The sequence below is a fragment of the Rhinolophus ferrumequinum genome, chromosome 9 (genome assembly GCF_004115265.2).
Source record: "Rhinolophus ferrumequinum isolate MPI-CBG mRhiFer1 chromosome 9, mRhiFer1_v1.p, whole genome shotgun sequence".
NCBI classification, from domain to species: Eukaryota; Metazoa; Chordata; class Mammalia; order Chiroptera; family Rhinolophidae; genus Rhinolophus; species Rhinolophus ferrumequinum.
Genome location: NC_046292.1, coordinates 78,457,478 through 78,476,984, shown reverse-complemented (window position 1 = coordinate 78,476,984; position 19,507 = coordinate 78,457,478).

The following is a 19,507-nucleotide window of genomic DNA, read 5'->3' as shown; positions in this document are numbered from 1 at the left end:
GAAAGAATGGAAGGTTCCGTGAAGTGTGGAGGTCTTTAAACATGGTAAAACGATCAAGTTTCAAGGTCTCCAAGGTTACAAGAAAAAAACACATTCATTTATCTTAAGTTTATCACCGAGGTGGGAGCTGGAGCTTCCTGCCTCCTGGAGTGGAAAGAAGAATTTAGGTCATGTGTACAATTTAAATCCAGGGACAGGGATAGGTGATCACTACCCTTTTGTCGTTACAGAATCCAAAAATAATAACAAGAATGTTAAAGCCTGTCCAAACCTGCAGAAAATTTTTATGAGTTTATTTGAGCCACGCTGATGACAATTGCTGGGAAGCAAAATCTCAATGGATTGAGATAATGTTCTAGAGAATGGCAGTTTTGCAGCTTATTTTGTACATCAGAATCAAAGGAGGAGACGTAAGGAGGGTTATATGAAATCCATTGGTGATAAACTAAGGGGGTGGAAGAAAGAAAAGTGGAGGAAATCTCTGGAATTGAATAACAACAAAATGGAGAGACACATTCTTCTTTTACATCGATGGGTTATGGTATAGTTAACATTTGCAGTACATGGAGATGGGATGTGGGCAACCAGATGATAACGAGGGGTTCTGTGGTCTTGTGCTCTGGTGGTTTTCTCTGCTGCCTGCAGCCTACAGGGCTAGAAAAATAAAATTACTCTGCCATTTCAAAAGTGTTATCCTAGATGCCTAAGAACAATCTTCACTTAAGGTAACGATTGATCTTTCTAAGGAAACTATAGGCCTGGGACATGACTACATACTATGACCAGCCCAGTTAGGAATTTGTGATCAGACCATTCTGTGTAGTTTTGCTTTTGGTCACTGAGTTTGTCAGGCCTGCCATATGGCCCCCCTGAGCTTGTTAGGTTCATTGCATAGCCCCTTCTTCATTAATAAGAACCAGCATGTCCCATCAACGCCACAGATGAGAATCTAGGCAGCCTTCAGATATAAACCTCCCTAAGTAGAGAGAGCATCAGTTAATTGGTAGGGTAGCCATCTTTCTTAAATAAGTGTTTTTTGACATGGGGACATTTAGAATTAAATACAGAAATGCTTGAGAGAATCAGAACACGAGTGTCAATACATTTGTGTTACGAAAGTGTCTGCATATTTGGTATTTTGCCTTTATGATTGCCTTCTCACTACCATCTGAAATGTGTATTCGTTAAATTTATTTAGACATAAGGCTTTAAGATGAAATCTTCCTAAGCCATTCTTATTATTGAAACATCTAAGAGAACTTAAGCTTTATGTTGGTGTACCGGATTTGTAACAATTTCTTAGTACTCAGGAAGGTGTTTGTTTGGTAAATCATGTCAATGATCACTTAAAAGGGAAAAGCTTAGGTTGATGCAGCTGCTAAAGACACTTCCCCTACAGAATGATTGCCCTCAACCTTGGTACCTATGCTATGTCCTTATCTAGCCTCTACCTCAAGTTCACAAAATGGAGTCTGTTATAGAAAAAGTTGCCTGAACTCCAGCAGGCTGCTTCTTCCATCTGTTCACAAATTCTAGCTATGGCCAGATGGCTTTCCATGGCCCCTACGTCCTCCTCCCTGTCCAGAACAATGCATGTGTCTGGTTTTTCCAATCTAGCAACTTCTCATTGTGTGGTCTGCCCTGTTTGTGCCCAGTGTAATTTAGGGAAACAGTCCCACTACCACATAGCACCCAACGGTGAGATTATTATACCTACCCACCCCCACCTTGCAAATGAACTCTTTTAAGCTTCCTTGGTCAAAACGATATTCCCATGTCTTCATTGTAATACGTCTAGTGTCTGTGTTTGTATGGACCAACGCTTTCCCTTATAGGAAAGCAATGTTATTATTACAGCAAAAATTGCTCCAGAAATAGTCTCTTCACTAGGGAATTTCCTTGCTAGGAAACTTCTCTTAACATAGATTCAGCCCAAGGTTCTCATTCGAAGGGACATATTTTCCATTGTGTGTGCAAACATCAACCATGTAACTTATACCACCCTCAGAGCTCTGCCAAGGTAACATGAAAAAAAAACAAGATCTCAAAGCAAAGATGAAGTAAATTTGTTTCAAGTGGCCTCAGGCCCTTCTTATGATCATGATGAACAAGGAGCCACAATTCTTCTGACCGAAGGGCGCAGAATAGATGCAATTGTCAGGAGATGAGCCATAACGGCCAAGCTCATAGTCCAGCTGTAACTACAGTACCTGGAGGACGCGTTGTGTCATTATCAAAAGTTCGCTTCCCTGAGTTCGTTTGAAGTATGGGTGTGGGTGCCCTAACATATTCATTCTTGCCAGAACACTGATTCTATTTAAAGGAATTTTAGGGGGGAAAAATAACTGCCTTTCACCCAGATAAAGTGAGGCCTATAAAGTTTTCTTAGTTCACCAGCCATGGCTGTGTTCACCTCACCACCCTTGGGGATAGAGGCATTTCATTGCAAGTCTGTTCCATGATGCAAAAGGGAGACTCAAAGACAATATGCCCCAACCACGTCATCATCACCACTAAAATTAGGTGGGCCTGACTGCTCTCCAGCTCACTTAGAGGAGGCAGGTTGCATCACCCTGTGTCAACTTTAGCCCAGAGGATAGAAAAAGGACTACACTGTTGCATCCTTGACTGACTGAGGAAAATCTACAGTGAACATTGAAAGAACTGCATGGAAATACAGAATAAATAACTTCAGGACAGCTAGCATAAACTGAAAAACCTCTGAGCTCACACTGGTTAGGATTCATGTCATCTTTACTTCGTAATTTGCTGCTAGGGATTGAGGTGAGGCAAGAAAGGTGCCTACGATGCAAAATTTAGGAGGCACTCACTCACTCTCAGTGTCCTGCCTGCTGACTACCACAAGTGTCTTCCTTCCCTACTCCTCTCCATGTCTACTGCCTTCAAGTTTCTCTGTATTCGTTTGCTAGGGCTGCCATAACATAGTACCACAAACTGGGTGGCTAAAGACAACAGAAACGTATTCTCTCACAGTTCTGGAAGCTGGAAGTCGAAAATCACAGTGTCGTTAGGGCTGGTTCCTCTGAGGGAGACTCTGTTCCATGATATTCCTTCAGCTTCTGACAACAGCTGCCAAGGCTTGGCATTCTTTGGCTTGTAGATGTGTCACTCCCATATCTACTCCCATCGTCACCTGGCATTCTCCTTCTGTGTCTCTATCTTTTCTTCCTATAAATTCACCAGCCATGTTGGATTAGGGCCCACCCTAGTGACCTCATTGTAAACTGAGTCCACCTGCAAAGATCCTATTTCCAAAAAAAGGTCACATTCACAGGTCCTGGGGATTAGGGTTTCAACATATCTTCTGGGGGGGGCATGATTGAAAGCCATTTCCAAGGCCAGCCCAAGTTCAAGGGGAAGGGAAAACAAAAGGGCATGATTACCAAGAAGAGGGAGTTGTTTGAAGATACCATGTAAAAGCTTATCATAACCTCATAAAATATAGGTATAAATGCTTGCACATGTGTATCCACAGAAGGGGAAGATATGATGACAGGTTAACCCCCTTCCTCTTAATCAACAAACTCCACATTACACAGTCTAAAAATGAAAAGTTCACCTAACAGAGAGACCCTTATTGCTTTCCTCTTCCAAGAAAACATCAGATCCTTTTCTATATTGGAAATGTCTTGCTAGACAAATATGGTGACTTCTTTCAAATGTATGTTATCAGCACTCCTTTCCAACAAGCCTTTTGGAAATTTGCCACCTTGTGCCTAAAAGCTCCACTGTGCCCCCATCTACTGAACAAATCGTGTCTCATATCCCCTGACCCGCCTCCCCTGCTGACCACAGGCTGAGCTTGAAAGAGCTCGTGGGTACTCCCAGATGCAGAAGAAAGCCAATAATTCAGATGATTAAGGAAATGGGGTGTAAGGGCCTTCGGCTCCTGGCTAGCGAGCACTCTCTTCCTTTCCATGAGGTAATTTTTAGAAATGGTAAAGTTTTAAAATTCTGAGTTTGAGGTCTTTTTTTCTTGATCAGCCTCTATGAACATGTTTTTCATTTAATATACTTAAAAAGAGAATATAACATTAGTAAACGGAATTTTAAATCTAAAGAAAAGATTATATTTTATCATCAGCAACTTTAATACACGAAATGTTAAATTTAAAAATGAAAGTAAATCTCTGAATAGTCTCTCTGTACACTAACACACCCACAAGGACACCAAAATTTGTTTACATTTATACCTAGTATGTATTACTCCCTCTGGGCCACTATCCTTAAAGTGATAGTTTGGTAATTTGTCCAGACATGAGTAAAAAGTGGTAATTGTGAAGAAGGTATAAAAGTAAACATGTTCTTCTATATAATGCAAAGCAGAAACTGCTTCTTAGGAGAATGTGGGGTGCTGGTGAAAAACTTGGACTTTAGAGGTGATGACCACCATTCAAACCTTAACGTGTCATCTACTCATTGAGTGACATTGGATAAATCACTGACGATCTCTGTATTAGTTCCTTAGGTACCATAACAAAGTACCACAAACTGGTGGCTTGGAACAACAAAAATTTATTGTCTCACGGTTCTGGAGGCTAGAAGTTCAAAATCAGGGTATCAGCAGGGCCATGCTCGCTCTGAAATCTGGAGAAATCCTTCCTGTCTCTTCCTAGGTTCTGCTGGTCTGCTGGCAATCTTTGACATTCCTTGGATGCATAGCTAGCATCCTCCATCTTCACTTGGCATTCTCCTTACGTCTCTCTTCCCATGGCAGTCTTATAAGGACTTCAGTTCTATTGGATTGGGGACCCACCCTACTTTAGTGTGACCTCATCTTAACGAATGACATCTGCAATGAGCCTATTCCCAGATAAAGTCACATTCTAGAGGTACTGTGGGTTATGATTTTAACATATGAATTCATGGGGGACATAATTCAACCCATCACACTCTCCAAAGGAGGTTACTACCTAGTTCGAAGGATAACACAAGATGAAATGCACAAGGCACACTAGCTAACATAAAATATATACATAATAAATGGTGATTAGTGTAGAAATATGCAATATGAAATGATTGCAACTATGAAAATACAAATTACAAATGTAAAAATTAAAAATAATTGTATCTCTGTGGAGGAATTATGAAAGACTCTTTTGAAAATGTATTCAGTATTATTCTTATGTTAGCTGTGTTTTGTTTACTGTAATAACTATGGAAATAAGGTGCTGGCTAGCATCAACATCATGTCAACATAGAATCCATCAAAAAATCAGAAGATTGCCATGTAAAGAAGTGACAGTGATACCCAAAATGCAGTGGCATATAGTACCAAGCTTCCTGCTTTGGTGCTAAGGAACTTTATTTTACTTTATTATTTTAAGGAGAGCACAGCTCACAGTGAGGAATTTTAAATAGTTACTCTCAACTTTTGATTCCTTAGAGGCTAATTATCTGTTCTGTGAATTACAGAAGACCTTCTCCTGCACTTAAGACTTTCAGACTCTGCGTATTATAAGCAGCTCTGCCATCATCATTAAGGTGTTTCTCGCCAGGTACCTAGTGATCAAGTAGAGAGGGAGGAGTGAAATCATTGAATTTTGAAATAGATGTGGTTTTTTGTGAATTTCCTGCTTTCTGTTACCATGAAAAATTGTTAAAGGATTTTATGGACTGACTGCTTGTGTCCATCCAAAATTCATATGTTGAAGCCATGAGCCCCAGTATAATGGTTTGTGGAAGATGATTAAGTTTAGATGAGGCCATGAGGGTGGGACCTCAGCGAGGGGATTAGTGCACTTATAAGAAGAGAAAGAGACCAGAGCTCTCTCTTTCTGCCATGTGAGAATATAATGAGAGGACAGCGGTCTAGAAGCCAGGAGGAGAGCTCTTATCATGAACCAAACCTGCCAGCACCTTGATTTTGGACTTCCAGCCTCCAGAACTGTGAGAAATAAAAGTCTTTTGTTTAAGCCACTCAACCGTGGTATTTTATTTTCACAGTGTGAGCAGAGATGGTAAAAAAAATAAATAAAAGATTCAACGTTAAAGTAAGAAGGGAACTTAGAGAATATTCAATGCAGCCCTTAATTTAGAGATAATAAAATTTGCATCCCCAAAAGGTTAAGTGTTACATGATTTGTTAGAAAACATATTAGAAGAAAGGCCATATAATAATCTAGATGACCTAAACCACCCATCACTACTAAATTTCTAGTCTTTCTGATTGATATGTATTGAATGAATGAAAGAAGAAATAAGAACTTCAAATATACAGTAAGATAGTGCATGAAACAGTGGTAGAAAACGTATGCTCTTATTGGCTCAGGTGGTGAATATTAATGTATCATGCTTCACATTGGGGTACTTGTATCCCTGGGTTATGTAAAGGTATTCCAAGGCATATGCCGGCATGGGTGGTTTTAAGAGTGAATCAATTTCCATCATTATGTTCAACTTCCATCCACTCTTTTTTCTTAAACCAGTCTGCTTAAGGACACCTGTGATGGAGGATCAAGTTCTCTTTTCACCCTTACCCTTTCACTGTTGCACAGTTGTGGTTCCCTACTTCCCAAAAGAAAGATCCCTTCCTCTCAACCTAATCGTCACTGTATTGCATTGCCCTGGGTGCTCTTTGAAATGTTTGTGTGGGTGTTGGGCCAGGGGATAATTCTTACGATGGGGTACAATTCCTTTGACAGCTTTGGATTCTAAGTTTTTGCTTTCAAGAAAAATTTGAAAGGAGGTAATCAAGGTGTCAGCTGGTGGATCATTATTATAAGTTATTGTATGTGATAGATCACTGTTCAACTTTTCACATATAACTCAGAGGAGATGGAAGAATTGCGAGACATTGCTATGACAAAACTCCTTCATTCCCATCTATTTATGTGACCAAAGTTTCTCATAACGTCTATCTGTAAAGACAAACATAATAATGGGAATGGAATTGATGCTGAATTATGTCTCTTTCTAGCTAGCAATAACTAGTACTCACGCACAGATACGCAAATTAATAGGAGAGTGGGAAGGAAGTCCCACTTACCCATGTAGGGCTTCACATAAATTCTAGTACTTTCCTTTCAGCCATGTGAAAATTTCACACTTCCCAACTCCCTTTGAAGTTAGATGTGGCCATGTGACTTCCATTGGCTAATGAAGTGTAACTGGAAGAGACATGGACCACTTCCAGGTAGGTTCTTTAGAGTGACTGCACTATTTGCCACATTTCCTTTTCCTCAGTGATCATGGAAACACATGCTCAAATGAAGCTCCCAGAAACTGGAGTCCCAGAGTAACCGTCATAACAAAACCTCTTGCTGAATGGAACAGTAGTATTATTACCAAACAAAAAGAGTTCATCCACCTGTCACTAGCATAGCCAAAAACTAAACACCGAGAATTGCAGTGGAGAAATATTGGCTATTTTATTATGAATGTGGCCACCCAGGAAAATGGGAAGCTAATGCTCAAAAGCTCAAACTCCCTGATGGCATGCAGGTTACAGGTTATACAGGGCAAAATCACAAGGCATTGTGACTAGGGGTTTTGGGGTCGTGCTGGGAGCTGATTGGTCAGAGGTGAGGTAAGGGTACTAAATCATTTTCTCATATCTTAGGATAGTTTCAGAGTCCCTTTGTGGTGGTTTCATGGAAAAGTAGGCAGGGCATCATTCCACCTTAGGGCTTAGGAGCTGAAATATAACTTAGGTCAAGATATTATCTTTATCCTACCAGAGGTCAATTAGTCAGGTCCCGGCTACTGTCTTCTGCTGCCTCTTGGATTCCTAATAATCTGGGAGAAAGGCTAGATCTCCAAGGAGTATGTATGTATGTATGTATGTATGTATGTATGTATGTATCTATCTATCTATCTATCTATATATATATATAATACACACACACACACACACACACACACACACACATAACATATACATACAAAGGGTGCCAAAAAATATATATACACATTTTAAGAAAGAAAAATTGTATTAAAATTGTAATACTCAATATATACTGATAACAGAAGATGAATACAAGTCACGTTTGACTTCTGCAATTACAAGAGGTGATCAAAGTGGTTACCATCAGCGTCCAGACATTTCTGATTATGGCAAACTACTGCTTGAGCAACGTTGACCAAAGTGTCCATTTGTATACATTTTTCGGGCACCCCAGTTATATAGTATATATATCATAAGGACTCTTGGTTTCGGTATGAGCAAGAAATACCCTTGTGCTGTATTACGCATCTGAATATAATCCAGCTCATCCAGAATGATAGTCTCAAAAAAAGGTGCAATTTTGATGCTTAATAAATATTAATATATGTAATTTATTTACCTTGTTTTAATCAATTGTTTCTAGTAAAAGTTGAACTTATAATTCAACCCAAAAGAAAATTTTAATGCTGAGATCATTATGATCATGGGAAAAAAATAAAACATTAATTTTGATTTGTATGCTTTTGTGAGAGATGTATGATGAGGTGATCAGTAAAAGCCTTTTATCCCAATGCAATTCATTTCATCAAACTTGAAATGGATTACACTAGGATAGATTCCTGAGGGGATATGGAATGGAAATAAGAATTCAAGGACAAAAAAGAACAAAGTACAATATAAAATTTCAACTCTAAAAGTAAAGTTTTTAAATATATTTTTCATGTGAGTGATGATGGCTTACAAGTAGTCATGGTGTCAGTTTTCATTTGACATGTTTTTAAAGTTATATAACAATTTCACTTGAAATAAGCCAGGAATTGTAACTGTTTGCAACTGAACTTATGATTAAAGTTTTTAGGCATCAATTAATGTTATGCAGGAGGATAAATAATTCATAAAATTTTGGAAGGATACTTGAAAAAAAAATTGAAGGTGACAATTCTTATCTATTTTGGGCAGGGTTTCTAAACCTTGGCACTGTTGACATTTTGGAGCCGAATAATTCTTTGTGGAGGGGCTGTCCTGTGGAGCGGCTATCCTGTGGAGGGGCTGTCCTGTGGAGGGGCTGTCCTGTGCACTGTAAGTGCTTATCAGCACCCGGGGCTTCTACCTACTCGATGCAATTAACATCCTGCCTTCCCAGTGTGACAACAACACATGTCTCTAGATATTGCCAAATATCCTTGAGGGAAGCAAAATTGTTCCCAGTGAAAAACCACTGCTCTGTGGATAAGTCTATGTCAAAAATATTTTTCTTGTCTTCCTGCTTCCACTCTATTCAAAGTCACAAATTGTCCGGGAAACATTGACAGTGACTCTAGAATCCCCTCAACTCTATTTCTCTTCTCTCCAAGCCTAAGAGAAGTAGCCAAGAAGTGACAACTTATACCGAGACCAGTTAACTCATTTATTTTTCCTGCTTGCCCCTGACACACATGTGTGTTTTTGATCCTGCTTCAAACTGAATTTCCTTTAATGAGGAACGAAAACCTTGAGTTCGCACTATGCAGGGCTGTTTCATGTCTAACTACTTTATGTCCAATATTATGTTAGCTACATGAGCGTGCGCACACACACACACAATAATCCAACATATCCAGAAGAAGAAAGATTTAGATTTCTTGAAGCTCAGATCTTACTTAGCTTCTTAACAAATGGGATGTATTTAGTTCTTGAGGAGTAATGCGTAGGGGAAAAAAGATTTTATGGATCAATAGAAGCAAACATAAAAGCAGCTTATTAAAGAAATGGGCTGAGGGTCAGTGAGCCAATAGGAAAAAAAAAAGAAGAGTGGCAGTTATCTTGTTTTGTATGTCCCACAAGCTGGATGTAAACTAGTTTGAGATGAATCGGGAGGTCTTTATTCAATAACTCAGGAGGGAGAACGTCATAGTCTTTTTAAACGTCTGCAGAAGCCAGATGCTGTGTAAATACTTAGCTGCTTTTTTTGTCTAAGTTTGGGGCTATTTGTCTTGCAGCTTTCTTTAACAACTGCAGCCTTGCAAAGACAAGCAGAACACAGGGAAGAAAGTAAGCTCTGGGTTTGGAAAGTCTAGAGAAGCAAATTATTTAGATACCCATAGGGTTATGTGAGGAGCCCAGAGATGAGATTTGATTTGAGTTTGCCCCGTATTGTACTGGAATAAAAAAATAATCTACTGCTTGGGAATCCCAGAGACTTCAGTGTCTGGTTTCTTCTTGTGTTCTGCTTTCAGAATAGGACCCCTTCTTTTTAAAAATTATAATAAATCAAAAACAGGACAGGAGAGATGAGAACAATGCTGAAATGCTCTTTCTTGCTTGCTTTCTCCCTTTTTTCATCCAAATTTTCATAACCTCAGAGGAATAGAAAGCAAATTAGCTGTCAACTTCACAATAGCCTTATGAAAAGCTTAACTCTTCTTACTGGTCTCCCAGGCCACCTTGTCAGTGAAGGCAAGAAGGCAGCAGTCCTGGAATCCAGATGGTAGCAGACGCTGGAAACTAGAGCAGGCGGTACTCTTTTCCTCAAAGCTATCAAGAACACCAAGAAATGCTTTCAAATGAGGACAGTGCCGGTAAATCATGGGATACAGCACTGAAGAAGAATGAGCTAATGGAATAAACCAGCATCCCTGAAATTCAGCCAAAAGTTATCACCAAGAGACTTGACAGCACCTTTTATTTGAAAAGATTCTGAAATATTTTATTAATACATAGTTTACCAAACATGTGCCACATACTCAGAACCTTTGTCATTCTGTTTGCTCTCTCTCTAAGACACACTTCGGCCTAAAATATCTCTCTGGTGCTCAAATGTACTGTTTAACAAGTTTTTAGAAGTAGAAATCAAATGGACTGCTTTCTGTTTAAAGTTTCTTCGAGACATTGGAGAATGATGCTATATGAATCAAATGAATCAATGAATGTGGAATGAGATTGTTATCATCATAATTGCAGAGTTAATGAGGACAGAGGTCCACAGGGAAAAAAGAAAAAAGGAGGACACTGTGATTTATGCTGAACTCATATACATAATGATCAGCGAGGTCTGGGGAAAAAGAAAAGCACATCTCAAATGAGAAGATCCCAAGGTCTGTAACACTTAAATAAAAATCTCAAACCAAATGTCATGTAAAAAGGCCCTTTGATTCGCTAGCTGGCTTTTGTATCACACGAAACCTCAGTGAAATAAATGCTGAAGGTGATGGTGCAGAATAACCTAAACCAGCTGAGCAGTAATAATAAAAGTCAGGCTGTATGTTTATCATACAGCAAATAATTAGCAGATAAAAATTCGTACAAATGGGGTTGGGGGCAGGGTGAAAAAGGTGAAGGCAGTAAGAAATACAAATTGGGGGGGCGGCTGATGGCTCAGTTGGTTAGAGCTCAAGCTCTGAACAACAGGGTTGCCGGTTCAATTCCCACATGGGATGATGGGCTGTGCCCCCTGCAACTAAAGACTGAAAACAGCAACTGGACTTGGAGCTGAGCTGCGCCCTCCACAACTAGATTGAAGGACAATGACTTGACTTAGAGCGGATGGGCCCTGGAGAAACACACTGTTCCCCAATATGCCCCCCCTAGAAAAGAAATACAAATTGGGAGTTCATACAGTATGGGGAATATAATCAACACTTTTGTAAAGATCATGTAAGGTGCCAGATGGGCACTGACTTATCCGGGGGATCACTTCATAGACTGTGTAGATGTCTGACCAATGCGCTATACACCTGAAGCTGAAGTAGAATAATATTGAATGTCAACTATAACTAAATACGTATGTGTATATAGTCATGGGATGTGGAGTACAGTCAACGGAATTGTAACAGCTATATAAGATGTCAGAGGGGTTGTAGCGTGGGGGGTGGGTTATCACTTTATGAGGGGTTTAAACGTCTAACTATTACATTGCTTTGTACACCTGAAACTAATTTTTAAAAACTGGAAAAAAAAGGTCTTACAGAAGTTGCAAACAAATGTCTGCAGAGGACAGGCAAGCAAAATAAATGTGTAAATCAGGCTGAGGGTAACACAATAGGAACTTGCGGGACCTGCCCAAATAAAAAATAAAACACCATTGTAGTTCAGCAAGACAGGTCAGGTTTAGGCAAGAAAACAAGTTTACAACACCCCTTGTAAGTAACACTGGCTCTTTCCTCGTCACTAGAGGCTTCTACCCCTAAAATTGGTCCCTGAATGACATCTTTGAGGACAGGTTGAGAACTTGTCCTGTTTATGAAAACAGCTCAGTGACTCAAGTCAAGAAATACTTATTGAATTCTTTAATTGAGTCTTTTACCCTTTAATTGAGTCTTTGAATTGGACTGCGGTCCTCATGTTTCCATTAGGGATAATGACCATACATTGTATCACACAGTGTTCTCTTGACAAGGACCCCAGAGAAATGCCTTTCAAATCTTCCTGCAGGAACAGGAGAAAACCAGGACTTTGTTTTTCACTTACGGACAATGGCTGCTTGTTCTTCTCTCTTGTTCCTTAGAAATCTGTGGGCCAAATTTGTAGGCCTTTTTTAGCTTCTTATCAGGAACATGTGATATATTACTGTGTGATAAATATACCTTTAGCTTTTATTATTACCCTGATATGACTTTTCTTTCTCCTTAATTCCCTGCTCTATTTATCCTCTGGGACAGATTTCTTTTTTTTTTTTTTTTTTAATTTGATGTGTTATTTCACATCCACTGAGAATTGAGTATAAATTAATTGAGTTGGACGAGAACTTCTAAAACCTACATAGACCATTTCTCAGTCAATGGTTATGCATTGGGACCATGTTCTTCCATACCCCAAACTGACATTGCGTTAGAACTGGATAAGGGAACAAAATGTTCTACATTGACAAGATACATTTTTTAAAACAAATGATTTACTGCACTTATTTTTGGTGCCTTTTTTATTGTGGTAAAATACACAAAATATAAAATTTACTGTTTTAACAATGTTAAATGTACAATTCAGCAACATTATGAACATTTACAATGTCCTGAAACCATCACCACTATCCAGCTCCAGAAAATTTTTATCACCCCAAAGAGAAACTCTGTACTCATTAAACAATAACTCCCCTTTATTTCCTTTTCTCCCAGCCCCTAGAAACCACTATTCTACTTTCTGTCTTTATGAACTTGTCTATTCTAGGTTCCTCATATAAGTGGAATCACACAATGTTTGTCGTTTTGTGTCTGGCTTATTTCACTCAGCATAATGTGTTCAAGGTTCATCCGTGTTGTAGTATGTATCAGAATTTCATTCCATTTTTAAAGACAGAATAATATTCCACTGTATGTATATAGCATATTTTGTTTATCCATTCATCTGTCAATGGACATTTGGATTGTTTCCACCTTTTGGCTATTGTGAATAATGCTATTATGAACATACGTGTACAAGTATCTGTTTGAATTTTTACTTTCAATTCTTTGGGGTTATATACCTAGAAGTATAATTGCTGGATCATATGATAATTCTATGTTTAGCTATTTGAGGAACCACCGAACTATTTTCCACAGCACTCCACCATTTTACATTCTCACCAGCAATACAATGTTCTATTTCTTGACATCCTCACCAACATTTTCCATTTTTTAAATAATGATAGGCCACCGTGATAGGTGTGAAGTGGTATCTCTAAGATACATTATTAATTAAAGGAGTCTTTCTATCCAATTCAGCATAAACCTCCCCCCCCTGTGGGAGGCACTATAGATACAGAATTTGTCTAGAGGAAGTCTGAAGTAAGGCAAACCCTGGTTTGAACAACTTTTTCTTATTTATTTATTTTTTATCTGTTAAGTGGGAATAAAAATAGGCTGCACCTCATAGATTTGTTTTAATAATCAAAGGGGAAAATGCACCTCAAGGGTTTAATGCAGGGGCAGGTAGACAGTAATCACTCAAGAAATGGAAAGGACTAACAGCCATACATACTTAATCAAACGCAACTTTCCTTCAAACTTGTATCTGACAAAAGACTCAGCTGGTCCAGTCAATGTTAATCAATAAACCTTAGCGATTACGTGACCATTGTCAAGTTCTAATTGCTGGTTAATGATGGGCTGGGTCATGCATATCAAGCCTCCTTCTAAAAATAATAAAAAATACTGGATTTAAAATAATAACTTTAAGCTTGTTCAGTACTATGGGAACTGAAAAGACGGGGAAGATCACAGGCAAATTTTTGACTGAAAGTCAGTAGCTAGAGAAGTAAGCATATTATTGCAGCACGAAATCTCTCATGCACCCTGAGAGCACTTGCTGATATCCCTCACCTCAGCTTTAGTTCCGCAGCTATATAAGGTGAAAGAGAGTGGTCAAATTTCAGGTCCCACTCAACGAAGAGAGTCTGATAGGAGACCCTGCCTATGCTAAATTGGGACCCCCAAAGGACTAAATCCTCAGGGTTAGAATGATGGGATCTACATACAAGTCCCAACCTCCCAACACACACACACACTCCGGCTTCCCAGGTGAGTGCAAAGATGGCCATTGAGAAGAATAGGAGGAACAGAAAGGAAAGAGGGGGGATCTCCCGGAGAAGTGGTAGACTCAGAACTCCCTTAAAGGAAGTACAGTTTTAGTTTAGCTGACTTCTTTACAGCAACAATGGAGACGAGAAGGCACCGGAGGAAGATTTTTAATGTGCTGAGGAAAATACCTGGAAAAACTATCTTCAAAAAGTGGAAAAAATAAAGTCATGTTAAAATAAACAAAAACTAAAAGTTCATTGCTAGCAAACCCTCTCTCAAGAAAATTCTAAAGAATATTCTTCGGAATAAGAATCATCCCAGATAGGAAGACGACATGCAAAAAGGAGTAAGTGGTAAACATGTGGGTAAAAGTAACTAAATGGTAAAAATAAAAATAAAAAACAAACAAACACAAAAATAGCAATGATATTATCTACTGGGGTAAAAATAAATAAATGAAAAAGACTCATAACACCACCTGGGTGTTGGTTATACAGGTGTCTGTGCTATTTTAGACTGCACACTTAAGTTTTGAGCAGTTTCTGGCATAAATTCCATATTTCACAATAAATGGCCATTGACTTGTCTTATCTTTGATTTGCTTAATCCTAGAAGTTTCCTGCATTCATTTAACTGATTTGGGAGTACAGTTGTCCAGTGATGACAGCACATTATAAAAAGCACATTTTTTATAATTATTGATTATTAGTTGGGACACAAAAGAAAGCAAAAGAGGAGATAAGTCAGGCCATTTCTGAATTTTACCCACTTAAGATCATTTTAGGTTAAACTGAATTTCATGGATACCATTATACACAGTGTGGTAGAGGGAGCATTTAATGTTTAGTGCCAGAAACTTGAGTTCACATCCTGGCACAATAGTCATTCCTTCCCCTTAATGAGCTTCAATTTCTTTATCTATAAAATGACACAATTATATCTTTATCGAAAGATAAATACGAGGTTTTTTTTGTGCCCTTGGGGGTAGTTTTTGTGCGTAAGAAAAAAGATCTTCAAATGATTATATTGATTTTACAATTAATATACAATTTATTAAAGTTACACAATTTTTTAAAATCTTAAATTCTTCAAGCTTCAACCTTAGATTCCTAATCATATTATTCTATTTATAAGCTTAGCAAATTTTACCATAAAGAAGTCTTTGAAACTGTTTAGTCCTATTTATAAATTTAATTAAATTTATTTAAACATGTCACACTGAATATTTAAATTTAATATATTCAATTTCCTTTCAGTACTTCAACTGCTTGCTTGACTTAAAGTTATCTGAAAAAAGTAAAGAAGGACAGATTTCCTGTACATGGAGTGTGTGGCCTGAGATTTATAAGGACCATACAGCAAAAGGAGGAACAGAGAGGCTTCCTAAATGGGGAAGGGAAAGACAGAAATTATTACTTATGGCATGAGGCTGAAAATATAATTATTTTGACCTAAATGTTATCCAATATTTCAAGGTATTTGACTTTTCTCAATAATGACCTTCAGAAGTAGAAATTATGGGAAAATCAAGAAAAAGCAAAGTTAAAATAATCTTTCAGATACAATTCATTGTCTAGGCTGGAAACAAAATTTAGTTAAGAAGTAGAAGCTCCATCTCAGTGAAAAATGTGAAAGAAAACATTTCCAATAAACCACCCAAAACCAGTTAACACTTAAAGGAAAACCTTCCAGGAAATGTTAATTTGGAGATTATTTTCTTCCCTTCTCCATTATTTCTGATACTAAAGATTGTATTTTTCCTTCGTGTGTGTGTGTGTGTGTGTGTGTGTGTGCGTGTGTGTGTGTGCGTGTGTGTGTGTGTGTGTGTGTGATCATTCATTATGTCCCTCATGACAGTAGTTCCTGTTAAAGTGTCTCACCTCTCTGGTTAAATTTATTCCCTATTTTATGTTTTTTGATGCAGTTGTAAACGGGATTGTTTTCTTAATTTCTCCTGATTTTTTGTTTTTGTTATATAAAAATGCGCAGATTTCTATGTACTGATTTTGTATCCTGAAACTTTACTAAATTCATTTATTAATTCTAAAAGTTTTTTGGTGGAGTTTTTAGAGATGGATATATATATATATATATATATATGTATGTATATATAATATTAATATATATATTAATATCCACCTTAATAATTCCATCCTAGGTTTTAATCTCTAGTGTTCTTTTAAAGGTAGAATCATATCCTGAAGGCAAATTTCCTCATTTTGGTATTTTGTTTAGTATTCTCAATTCTATCATGGGTATATGTTAATACAGCCATAGTCTGTTGCCCACATTCATAATTGTAGAAAATGCTAAATTTCAGTGAGAAGTTAGTGACAATAAAAGACATAATAGTTTTCCCATTCAAGTTCACAGACCCCTTGAACCTAAGGACCTTGAATCTGTGGATCAGAAGTTAAGAACCTCTGGTAGCGGGGAGACCACATAACAGGCTGTAACAGTATATAGTCTGGAACCTGAATGACAGTGGAGTGAAGAGTCAGCTCCTGGTGAGAGTGCCAGTCTACTCCAGCTAACTGTATGACCTGGGCAAGCTTTCTGAGCAGGGCTCCGCCTCTAATACTGACCACCTCACAGGGTTCTTGTGTAGATGAGCTACAAAACCAAAATGAAAGTGTAGCAAATTGTAGTAATCATCTTTAAAAGACTTTTGAATATTAGTCAGTTCCATTTGTAAACTTAAATACTCTCAAACATTTTAAATTGTATTTATAAATATAATCAATTAGGTTTCCTTTTTAAATACTCAATTTTTGCTTTGCTACTATGGGAAAGGAACAAGCTTTCTTCTACACTCAAGGCTCTTCTGGCTGGACTAATAATCAAGTAGACATGAGGCATGTTAGCAAGAGAAAATAACCAAATTTAATACTTACATATGTACATACATATGTGTGGGAACCCCACATACATGAGACAGTCAGAGACCCCATATATAAGAGAGGTTCAGAAGTAGAAAAACAAAAACTCACAGGTATAGAAGACATCCTGATCTAAGGATAAGGTAAGTTGCCTTGAGAGCTTCAAAAGGTCATTGCAGGATAAGAAGAGCAGATGTTTAGTAAATAGAAGTATGCCCTGCCCTATAGGTAGGTCAAAGGAAGTTATCTCTGATAATCTCCTATGGGCAAGGCCTCTAATTCAAATTCTTCTAGGTAGCTGAATTGGTGGGGGTGGGGGTTGGGGGTGGGCACAATTTCTCTTGAGCATGTGACGAGTTGCCTTTAGCTCCAAACAATCAGCGTATCACAGAGGGACAGCTTGGGGTGACTCCTTCTCAGAGTGTGGTTCCTGGTAACTTGGTTTCATCTAGGCACTTGTTAGAAATGCAAAACCTTTAGCTCCACCCATAACCTACTGTAGAAAATTCTGCATTTCATAAGGTCCCCAGCAATTACTATGCATGGCAAAGCTGTGAACTCACCAACTAGCTGGATGTTCCAAATTTATCAACTTTTATAAATACTGTATGTGAAAATTATGTTCTCTTAAATGTTCCAACAATCTATATAAATTTAATATGTTTTTACTTTCTACTCATATGGTTAAATTAATTACTCAAGTATATATTTTGAATTGGCATTAGAAAGCTGTTCTGTTAATCCAAAGATGCAGATTTTCTCAAATATAGCAAATACACCAAATATCAAATATGCACTAATTCTTATACCCACATTTAACATTATAATTTTGAATTGTTTCCAACTTTTTAATACTTCATTTTAATTACTTCTGGGTTTTGAGAGATGCTTATGTATTAAAAATAAACAATTATATCACCCCACCCCATTTTAGCTCACTGGTTAATTCTGTTAAATATTTAACCCCAGTCCTATACACGATCTTTCAGAAACTTGAGTGAAGAACATTTCCCAACTCATTCTATGAGGGTACTACAGTATTACCCTGAGAAAGACATCATGAGAGAACTACAGAGGAATGTCCCTCATGAACTTAGATGCAGAAGGTCCTTTAAAGATATTAGCAAACTGAATTCATGAATATATAAAAGGATTACCACTATAATCAAGTGGGATTTATCTCACATAATTTTGGAGGTTATCTCCTTATGTAATTTTTGGTACCACTCTACCCTTAGACAATACAATGTTAACACATTGGATTCTGGGTATCTCATATGGCTTTGTCTGGTCAGTCAGAACTTTTATGTGCAGTCCTTACATTGACAGATGACTTTTATTTCTATTATTAGTGTAATGAGAAGTACAGCAGGATTATGTAGAAGATGCAATGGATGTTTAAAGGAGTCCAGGTTGGTATCAGGAACTCATGCTAACTCTATAGGAGTGTGGTTTTGTGCCTGACAAGAGAGCAGGTATGATGGAACATTCCAAAAGGGGAGGGAATGGAATGTGTAAGTGAGGTTCTGTCTCTATTCTAATAGAAAGGGAGTGGGTAAGAAACCAAGAGAAGTATCAGCGCTGGTTAAATGAACAAAGGCAACCTAAGGAGGCTTTTCCTTTCACACAGTATACCACCAATGTTATAAAGACCCACTCACCCCTTTACCTCCGGCAAATGCTTAACAACATTAGTTTCTTTTCCCTTTTGGGAGAATAATTTTTAAATAATCATATCATATAGTAATTACAGTTTCCTTTTATTTTGTTTTTAATTAGGAACTCAAGATCAGAATTAGGTTCCCTCTTAATTTGGAAATAAGCAGCACATATGGCTGATTCCCAACAGTTGATACAAGTCACAAACGTTATGTGGGCTGGACTAATTGAGATCCCTTTCATTCTCTCCTGGACAACTTTAATTTCCTTCTGTGAAACTTCCAAACTTCCTGTGGGGCAAAGATGAGGAGGGCAAGCGGGATGGGCTAAGACCTTGAGACGAAGCAGATTTTGCCACTCCAAAAAATGACTCCTTGGGCTATGGATTGTTTTATGCTGATTATTTGTAAGAAACTAAAGACTCAGGAAAAACCTTTGGCCTCCCTCCGAACCACCTAAAACAATTTAGAGGACCTGCTCCAGGAAGGGTGACATCCTCATAGAGAACTACTGTTTAATATGAACTCCTGTGTGGTAGACAGGGAGGAACCTATTACAGATGGCCCAGCAAACATTTATTAACGAAACATTTG